The sequence below is a fragment of the Pholcus phalangioides genome, unplaced genomic scaffold (genome assembly GCF_987345545.1).
Source record: "Pholcus phalangioides strain wild (caught in Gottingen) unplaced genomic scaffold, Ppha-v1.0 ptg000019l_1, whole genome shotgun sequence".
Taxonomy (NCBI): domain Eukaryota; kingdom Metazoa; phylum Arthropoda; class Arachnida; order Araneae; family Pholcidae; genus Pholcus; species Pholcus phalangioides.
In genome coordinates, this window is record NW_028301612.1 from 10,213,077 (window position 1) to 10,223,533 (window position 10,457).

General features: G+C 35.9%; 1 long non-coding RNA gene across 1 annotated transcript; it reads right to left on the reverse strand.

Moving 5' to 3' along the window:
• Positions 1-371: 371 nt before the first annotated feature.
• LOC149071214 (uncharacterized) lies at positions 372-5,995 on the reverse strand. Its single transcript, XR_016194700.1, has 3 exons — positions 5,727-5,995; positions 4,200-4,467; positions 372-620 (listed from the first exon to the last, which is right to left on the reverse strand). It is a non-coding gene; the product is annotated as an uncharacterized LOC149071214 (long non-coding RNA).
• Positions 5,996-10,457: the final 4,462 nt, after the last annotated feature.

Sequence of the window (10,457 nt, forward strand, 5' to 3'; positions counted from 1 at the left end):
ATATTATGGGAAAAGAGTTAGTTTTTTCAACTTAGTGAGTTCAGCCCTGACTTTAAGGATTGTAGGTGTGTTATCATTGAATTCAAGGTCTAAAAGGGTAATAACATTTTTTTTGATAGGCTACCATTATTGCCAAAAAAGCAATACTCAAATACCTTTATATTTTCAAAATTCAATGTTATTCAAAATATCTTCCACTTCTCGAATATCAAAATTCATAAGCTGGTGAATATAAATTAATACAGTAACAAAGGATAGGAATCAGACTTGTTTAGAAAAAGTTCAAAAGCACCTCCGCTCCGAATCCTAGCAAGTCTTCAGAGTTCAATGAAAATTTCACATCATTTTTGTAAATAAATCACAAAATACAGTAAATTGAAGTATTTATTGATGAAAAAATATCAACTAATGTTCATTTACAATACGTATGATTGCAGCCACTATGCACATGCAAAGGACTTTCTAAACTTTCGATCATTTCTACTTTCTTAGCATAAAAGTGTCAAACTCCTTTTGAATGTTGTCTTTTTGGTGATTAAATGTTTCCTTTCGAGAACTGAAACTAATGAATCTGATATCATCTAGTGTTTTGTGGCGAAAGACCCCAGCTTTCATTTTATCTGAAAAGAGAATGAAAACAATTGTAAAATACTAGACAAGCAGTTATGATAAAAAAACATTCATTTAACAATTAATAATACAAATACAAACTGAAAGGCCACAACAGGGAAATTTCCCAAGCGAGGACTGATGCTGGGAATAGGTTTTTAACTCAAGCAAGGACGGTGAGCAAGGTGCAGATGGTGTTCCAAAAAAGATGGGATAGATGGTAGAACAGGTGAAACCCCATTTTCACCTTAGCATCATGCATGGAACAAAAAACATGCTACAATACACTTGAGCAGAATTGACTTCTGAGAGGAGGGGGGGGGGGGGGGAACCAAGGAATTTCCTACAGAAAAACTTTGAGTTACCAACCTTTAAAATGATCGAAAATAATTACAATAGCACGTAAAAGGTGTTTTCTTTTGTAATATTTTTTTCTCAAAATATTTGAAATCATTATTATAATATATTTAAAATTTTGCTGACAAGGGAGGTGGAGGGTATCGGAGGAGGCCAAAATTCTTCTTACACAATACAGTAGATGCGGTTTATTGAAATCATGCATAATGCTATCATTTGGATATTGCTATCAATCACTAATATAAAATATAGAATGGACCAATATTGTAGCATAGGCAAAAGTTCATTGATAGTTATCAGGACTTATGGCTTTTGTTATCTTTTTTTTTTTTTGCATTTAGAAGCTGAGGTTTAACCATACTTTTGTAGGAGATTAAAAAATGCAACACCCCTCCACCCCATTGACAAACATTTCTGTATTCTGGTTGATGATTTTTGCTTGCACATGACATCGATAGGCTATCTGAATATTATTAGCTGCTATAATCCATGGACGTGTGAAGCTGCTTTTGTAATGAACTTCCGGCAATGCAGGCATACAAAAGGTAAGATCAAAAAAAGAAACTTCAAATTCTCAGTCAATTATCCAAATCCAGTTTGCTTGAAAGACTGCCTTGAGGGATCTATAGAACACATACAGTACATAAATTAAACACATGACTGAATTAAAAAAAAAATTATTTTTTTTTCCTCAAAACAGTCCTAAATAATGTTTTTCGACTTTTCAGAGACTTAATGACTCCTCCTGATGTTGAAAGGCACACTGCAATAAAATCAGAAAATTTTGTGCCACCCTTTGACTCCATTTTAACAATCGCATGAATTTCAAGCGACCATTTACCCATTTTATAATCACCACGTCGACTGAGATTTGTCAAGCCCTGAGCTATATGTAAAATGGAGTTGCCCTGTTTTCATGTATCCTGTTTGACCAAGTAGGACTCAAGATCATCATTTGGCTTCTGGGTTTCTTTCGGATATAGTTATCAATTGGTTATTGTTATCTGAAACTATACGAGTCCACATTTTGGAAGAAAAAAAATATTGGTTTGTTTTTTCCTTCATTTTTTATGAAAGCCCCATTTTTTGTGATTCCAAACCAGGCCTTTGACGCTTAGAACCGAAGCTATGCCCACTTTAAGAGTTGAATTTTTACCAGGATTGGCAAGTTACCTCAAATATTGCTTTTCAATATAAAAATTCTCATTGGAAATGCATATGTTAATTACATGTAATGTTCAAAGTGACTGTTATACAAAGAATAAATACTTAATATGATTGTAAAATAACATTCTACTCTAAAGAATTATTTTGGACAGTATATGTTTTCTTTCTTACAAATACACTTTTAATAAATATACATTTTTTAATAAAGCATAGCATAAATTCTGAACGAAAAACTATGGAATGATTTAATATTCTTCAATCCAAGATGATTCTTGATCCTCCAAAATTTCTTTAACTGCTTATACATGTGTATTGATATAAATCATCTGCTGTACTCTCTTCATAACAGAGAGGTATTTAAAAAAGTTCTTTTACATCATATATGTAATGTTGTTTTCTGTTATTATTAAATTATCTAAATAATCACTGATATTCAAAGCGATACCCTTATCGTGTATAACATTAGAATATATCTAGCAATCAAAATAATAAATTGTAAGACTAAAATTTTCTCTAATTTGGCAGTGCTGGCTTGTACATGATGCTTAAGAAACTCTTGTAACTTAGTGCATGAGTAAGGATAAATTTTTTTACTATGATATGGTATATTTACTAGCATTTATAATGCAATGGTTTTTTGACTGAAGCTGTATCTAAATATGCAATGGGCATCATGTCCTGCCAGTTCTTTGATTAAAAATACTTGTTAAAACTCTGGATTTATATGACCTAAGATATAAAATTTTTAGGCGAGAATAAATGAGCACCATTAGTGTATTAACAGATGCTACACGAGAAATTTTAAATGGAATAAAATTTTGTGGGTAGATCAGAAAATTTAAAATATCAAAATAGATATTTTGTGCTCAGTAATTATAATTCAAAATATAAAAACATGTTAATCTACATAAAAGCGTTTTGTTATTCAACCTATCTATCAGGTTAACAAAAACTGTTTGACATCAGTAAGTTTTTGACTGTTTTAATACTGAGCTAATTTCTGAGGTAAGAAACCTATCCCTGATCTCCTATCACACATATTTTGAATAAACAGCTCCACTTTGCTAAGTAAATTGAACACAGGTAATCAGTAGTGTAGATAAAATGAAACATATGAAAGTGTTTTTCATAATATTATATACTTATTGTGTTCAAAACATCATCCAAAAGCATTCATTTAAGATTTTGACGCTTATGTCTTTTGACCCAACCCTGGTTTTTACATCAAGTAATCTGTGAATGAAAATTTTAATGGCATTTTATGAAGAATGTTATTTCTGACATTTTACTTGGGTTTAAAACACAATTTCTAAAAATCTATTGACTGTATCATTGCAAAATTTTATTATATTTTGCCATTTATTATTAAGTATCATAAACCAAAACCTAAGGTGTATAAAAATCTAAGTATTTGTCTAATTGCAGTGTTTTACATACACGATATGTTAAGTGAGATTTCAAAAAATTCCCATGTACATTAATTGAGTGAAATGATACTTTTGCCAAAATTTGGGATTCAAATCGGAGTGAAAACGTAGTGTAGTTGAAGTTATATGATGCATAAATGAAATATAACTTTTTTTTTTAAAAAAGTATAGAGAATAATTGAGGCTAAATCTAAACGTAATATAAATGAGAAAGTATTATAAATTAGTTATATAAACAGGGTTCCACTGTAAATAAGTGATTTCCCAAATTGTCTGGAAATACAATATCCTGTTCCCGGAGGCTCAAAAATGTCAGGAATTTAGAAACCCTAATGTCAGCCTCTCTCGCAAGAGTTTTCTTTAGGGGCAGCACACAAGGCTTTGCACCCAGGCCGCAGTCAAGCTCGAGCTGCCCCTGGTGGAGGGGGCCATGGTACTATTTCTAATATAACATTGATTTTTACATTGTTTCTGTAGTTTTCATGGCTATAACATTTTTGAAAAAAAAAGGCACAATTGAATATAGAAAAATGTAGGTTAGTTACTTCATTGCTACCAACATGTCATTAAATATAAAGGTATAAGCTCAATAACTAGAAAAGATGCATTAAGGAAGGGGGAAGAATCACAATTTCTTACCTCTCTGCTTTGGCAAGAGCCAAAGGTTTGCCCAAAGTGACTTTGCCAGTGCTGTACTTTGATTCCTGAACTTTCAAATAATATTATTTCAGCAGTACACTAGACATTCATCTTTCCGCTACCCTGACTTTTCCAACCTCTATGGCTAGTGCGTCTGCTGGCGAAATTTCCTGACCTATGACAGACAAAGGTCTTCCACATTCATTTTGTATCATTCTGATGCTGCTTTTGATAGAAATATTTGGACTGCCTTTCCAAAGATCAAAATCTACAAAAAAAGAAAATCGTGTATTTAAAAAACACAACTCAGGGCCAGAACTGGGGGGGGGGGGCACAAAATTCAGAAGGGCTACTAATTTCACATGGGGAAAAAACACAGTTGCAAAATCAATAATCAAATTCTAGTGGTGGGAACAGCAAAATCACACTTGGCCCCACAAAAATCACAGTAAACCCTTACAGCGGCAATCTTGAGATATCTTGTTAAACTTGATCTACTTTATTTTGGTCACCCCGAAATATCTCTGGTTCTTTTAGCACACTCTTATAAACATAAGTGGCAATTGCAATGCACATCAGGAAAATTTTAAAAACCGCTTAAAGGGTTAAGGTTCTGGCGTAATTTCCATTTTCAGTCATTTTAAAGTTGTCGCCACTGGTGATTTCATGGTGGGGTGAACAAAAAAAAAAAGTTTTAGCTTTGTGTTTGCTTTACACGCAAACAAACGTATAATTTAAGAAATATGTCAGATACTAAAGATATGTTTACATAGATTAAATGAATTAATGGAAATACAGTGAACAAGCGTTATAACGACCACGTTCTTATCATTACCCAATTCTTCAACGTTTCCTATAGTGGAAAAACCATTATTTTATTCTAATTAGCTTATTTATTCAATATATAAATTTATAACAATTTTTTAAATGTATCATGATATCCTCATTCAACCTTGGTTTTCCCGCATGCTGGAAATGGACTAGACTACAAATTTCAATAAGCTGGATTCTCTCCTAATTTTTAAGGCATGCCAGCTAATGCAGGAAATAGGCTACTGTAACTTTGATGCCAGTGTCATCTTAATGCATGGGACCACCCCAGCGTGTGGGGTCGCCCCCCCCCCTCCCAGCCTAAGGGCATCGAGAGCAGCATGACTGAGATCCGGTTTAAATTGGACAGTAAGCATGGCAATTGGTGGGCAACAATTTGTCCTGGTGGGGGTCCCTCATTTTTTCCTAATTTTTGGTCGGTTTGGGAAGGGCCCCCCCCCGGCACTGCGTACGCCTCTGGGGGCCGTGATGCTCTTAGAACGCCCCTGCCCAGCAATTTTAATGATGGTCGTATCACGATTTCTTTGATTCAAGGAATTTTAGGAAGTTTCTGTGCATATATCTGCATTAATAATGTCACCCCCTCCCCTCCCGATAAAACAATTTTCTCAATTTAAGGTATGGAAATGCCGGTTTTACACAATTCGTTAAATCGAAGTTCGACTACGAATAATTTTAACAAACGAATCAACTCACCCAGGATCGATGAGAATACATGCTCCTCACATTCAATTTCATGTCAATAGCTTTTCAATCAATTACGAATTAAAAACCCGAGAAAAAGCAAGCGCAAAACGTGAGGGAAAAATGGCGGTACGATCAGCGAAGAAGGAAAGCATAAACAAAATGAAATTTCGACGCCAACCATGTACTGCCACTTTCTTCACCAAATCCCTCGCAGCCGGTAACCCATTCATTTTTGTTACATCATCGGCAGCCAATCATATCACGGAGCCGTTTTGGGTTTTAACGGCTCATGTTTCCTTGGGTCTTGAAATTACTGAACTGGAAGTTTGATTTTTCAGGTCAGTTTATAAGCTTTGTTTATAAAGAGCAAAGCTGAATGAAGAATTTAGTTTTTTATACCTGAGCTTCGAGATAACCACATAAGGCACTTCTGATTTCGAAAGTAGGTAGCAGCACCAACAATATTTTTAAAAATGAATTTCTTAAAGTGTATTCTAGAGTATTAAATTAATTTTAATTCCCTTTTAAAATTGTTAGTGCCATTGTGAATTCGCTGCAAATGCTACAAGGCAAGGGGAAAAAAACTGCTTTAGCGGACGGCGTAAAATTTCGAGTCAGCCGGTATATACTGGTTTTGTCAGTGACAAAACTGTTCATGTGAACATAATAATGATTCATTATCAGGATTTCAAGCCCATCGGATAATATAAATAATCAGATTTTCAAATAAGAAAATTATCAGTTTGTTGACTTCAATTCTGGGGTGTTTGGTCAGAACATGATAACTCCAAAATCACAGTTTTGAGATATTTGCATTTTCATTGTCATTTAAAAATCAAAAATAAAGCATAGCCACAAATGAAAATATCATACATCAGCATGTTTTTTCGCCGTACGCACGTATTTGTGCATTTATCTCACTTCTAATTAGTTATAATTAGCAAGAATTACTTTTAAATCAAAAAGCCATTTTTTGTAGATCAATTTCATGCATTTTTTGTAATCATATCATGTTCTGACCAAACACCACAGAATTTCGATACGGTGAAAATCTGATATTTCATTGCATGACAAGCTACCTTCAAGTGTCTTTTTGGTTCATAATGTGGCCACTCACTCGCAGGCGAACGAAGCAACGAGCGAGTTGGCTTAAACACAACACAATATTTTTCGCATAATAGTCTGTACTATATTTAATATACAGCGCATGGGTAACGGGGCATATGACATTTTACTGGCGAACCATTGATCCTAGAAGCATACTTCCAGTTGGAAAAAGCACCCGCATAATATGTAGTACTCAGATATTTGATTCATGTTGCCAGGGGTTACATAGTTATTAAAATAAAAATGTTAACTCTTTATGCGGACACCCTGTGCCCCAAAACCCTATTGGAAAGTTGTTTCCCGGTCTCCAACAAAAAAATTGATCGTTTCTAAGTTCAAATTTTCACTGAGATATTCCAAGAAAGTTGGAAAAAAAAACATCATTAAACGAGAGGAAACCATTCTACCCGCATTTAATGCTGTTTTTCCCAAATTTCCTCATTTTTTCGAATTCGAATATCTCGGTGAATATTGCTTTTAGAAACGTGAAATTATTTTAGTTGCCATCGGGAAAGACAGAGCAACAACGTCTTAATTGGGTTCTTTGGCACACGGGGATGGTATAAAAAGTTTTTTTTATTTTATAACTATACAACCCCTTACAACATGAATGACATATCTGAGTTGGGCATATGATTTGGATACTTTTTCTAGTTGGAAGTATGTCTCTAAGACTAACGGCTCGCAAGTAGTGCCATACGCCCTGTTACAAATGCAGTCTGCATATACACGTAAAAAATAGTTTGAGACGAAATACAGTCGACTCTTGTTTTAACGAATACCGTTATAACGGAAAAAATATCGTTTTAACGAAAACTTTTCAAATCCCCCCGGATAAGTTTACATAGGAACAATATAAAAATCTGAAATTTAACGAAATTTCTTTATTACTCCGGTCTCTTGGAGTTCATTATAATGGGGTTGACTGTATTCCCACCAAAAAAATCTGATATTTTTGCAATTTTTGATGTGAAAGCAGTCCTTTTTATAATGATTATGTCATTTTACTTTTATAAATTTAAGAAGGAAACAAAAGAAAGAAAGGGTAGGGAGAGAAAAAAAGAAAAATGGCCAAGAGAGGTTCTCGGTTGTGCGTAAATGCCTTGAAATTCCACTTGTGCGCAAGGGGATTCGGGCCTCACTCTCAGTTTTATGACAAAATTTCACATTTATGAGACGTTTAACTACGGTTACGATTAACCTCTCTATATATATAGCTTTCAATATTAAAATATTTCATTTATACGAAGCACAATTTCAATTATTTGGCATTTTCATTTTGACTCGAACTCCAAATCTTTGGCATTTAGACATCATTTCCAACTATCAAATCCACGAGATTTTCGGAGATTGTGAAAAATGCGTCGCTGAATTGGTTTTGCATGCGTATTATCAACATTAAAAACCATAAATTTTAGGTTGACAGATACAAAGAGACGCATTGAGCCGGTTACTGACATTTCAAAGTGAAGACTTACGTGAGAATTTATTGCCCTTTTCTGAGAAATCAGCAGACGCACTGCCTCAAATAAACGGATTTAAATTGCTTTAAATGTGGTCATACGCCAATTTAGAATTTTTTTCCTTATGTCCACAGCATTGTTCTTGTAGGATACTACTACAACTTCACCAAACACCAACTCTGGCCATATCGCTATATTGCAATTTACTGCCATTAGTGAGATGGGTTGGAAGTGAAGGCGCTGTCGATCGGTGGTCGCCTCGAGTTCGTTAGGGAAAGTATCTTATCTGTATCCTCCCTTGGGTTCGAACCCGGGACCCTAACAACCACCTTCACGATGGTAGACGTGTATTCCTAGAATCAAGTATTCCTAGAATCTTCGGAGGATGATACACCTGAGGAGAAATCCGTCGTATATTACACGGATGGCTCTAAACTGGAATCAGGTACAGGAGCTGCCTGTATAAAAACCGTGGGAACGGAGATCGTGCATAAATGGGCTGCTAAACTAAAAGAAAATAATTCAGTATATCAAACTGAGATGCTCGCTATATTTACAGCAGCTCTGGATGCAGCTACAAACAGGAGGCAGACTGTAATAAGATCGGATAGCCGTTCGTGTATCCAGGCCATTCTAAACCCGCTCTCTGAAAACGCAATGGCGAGAAGGATAAGGAGTATACTTGTATCTCACCCATCAATACGCATCTCCTGGGTAAAAGCCCCCAACGGCCAGTGGGGAAACGAGCTTGCTGATGCGGCGGCCAAAGAAGCGACCAATACCGGAGTCTTTTACGACGAACTCTTATATCCAGCTTCTCACGCAAAATCACTCCTCTGGAGGGACATGATAGCAAATTGGCAATTGCATTGGGATATGCCGGAGGCGTCAGGAAGATCAACTCATGAAGTTATGAAGAAAGTAGATACTAGGAGCAGGGGCTGGTCACGAGAGCTCATCTTATTTGTCACCGGTCATGGGCCTTTCCCGGCAACCTTACATCGCTTTAAAGTGATTGCCAGCGATAAATGTCCTTGTCTTGAGCCTGGGACGCCGCTGCACTACGCCACATGCTGTCCAGAAACGATGCCCTTTCACTTCTGTTCGCCGGCTGCCCATCTACACAGACCATGGATGCTTGGCATACTACGTCGAGAGGAATCAAAGGAAAAGATAAGAAAAATGGTGAAATTCCTTGAGGAACATCCCGAGAAGTTAAGGGATCCGTCTCCTCCAACTCCGGTACCAGCGCCGTTAAGGAGATCGCCGCGTCTTCACCCTGACAGTGCGCTGGTGGCACTGTTTGCGAGCGAGGAGCAGGATGAATCCCAAACCGAATTAATGACGTCTCGGAGAAATTAGACTGACTGTATTGAACTGCCGGAGTGCAATGAGGTGCTCTGCCCTTCTTGTCATTTGATACAATCCTTGATCAATCAAATTTCTGATTGCGCCTTTTGCGATACGATTTTATACAACTTTCCATGATTATTTATTATCCGTGCCCGTTGCACTTTACTTTAACTTGATTAATTTGATTCTTCGATTTACATAATTTTTGATTTCTTTGCACTATATGTAATCTTTGACGTATCAATAAATTTTGGTTTTACCGGAGATACCCTGTTTCCCCCCCTCCGGGGGGGGGGGCAAAGTGCTTACGTTGCTTCTTGCGACAGAGCCTGGGTGTCTCGCGGTTTCTCCAGTAGTAGGCCAGCAGCAGGCTTACGTAGTAGGGCAGTTAATAGGAAGCATTACAGTATAGATTAAAAAAAATTTAAAGATGTGGTGTCAATCTTAGAAGAAGTCCCAATACATTATCTGCTTGGATTGCATATATTAGTAACCAATCAGCAAACCAAATGGCGTTAAGACCGTCTTAAATATGTTTAAAATCACGTTTTTCCTGTTAAATTGAAAGGAATGACATATGAACACTTGCGATTGAAACAACAGTAAATTTATGCAATTACCGTTTCTTAAGTTATACAGAAATGTAATTCTAAAAAATATAATTTCGCGGGTATTTTTCCTCATGTATGATTTGGTCTCTTGGAGTTCGTTATAACTGAATTCGACTTTATTTCTTTTCAGTGGAGGCAATGGGTTGGCACACCCCATAAATTCATACCCCAGAGCAATCATTCTTTTTATTCGATTTTTATTAATA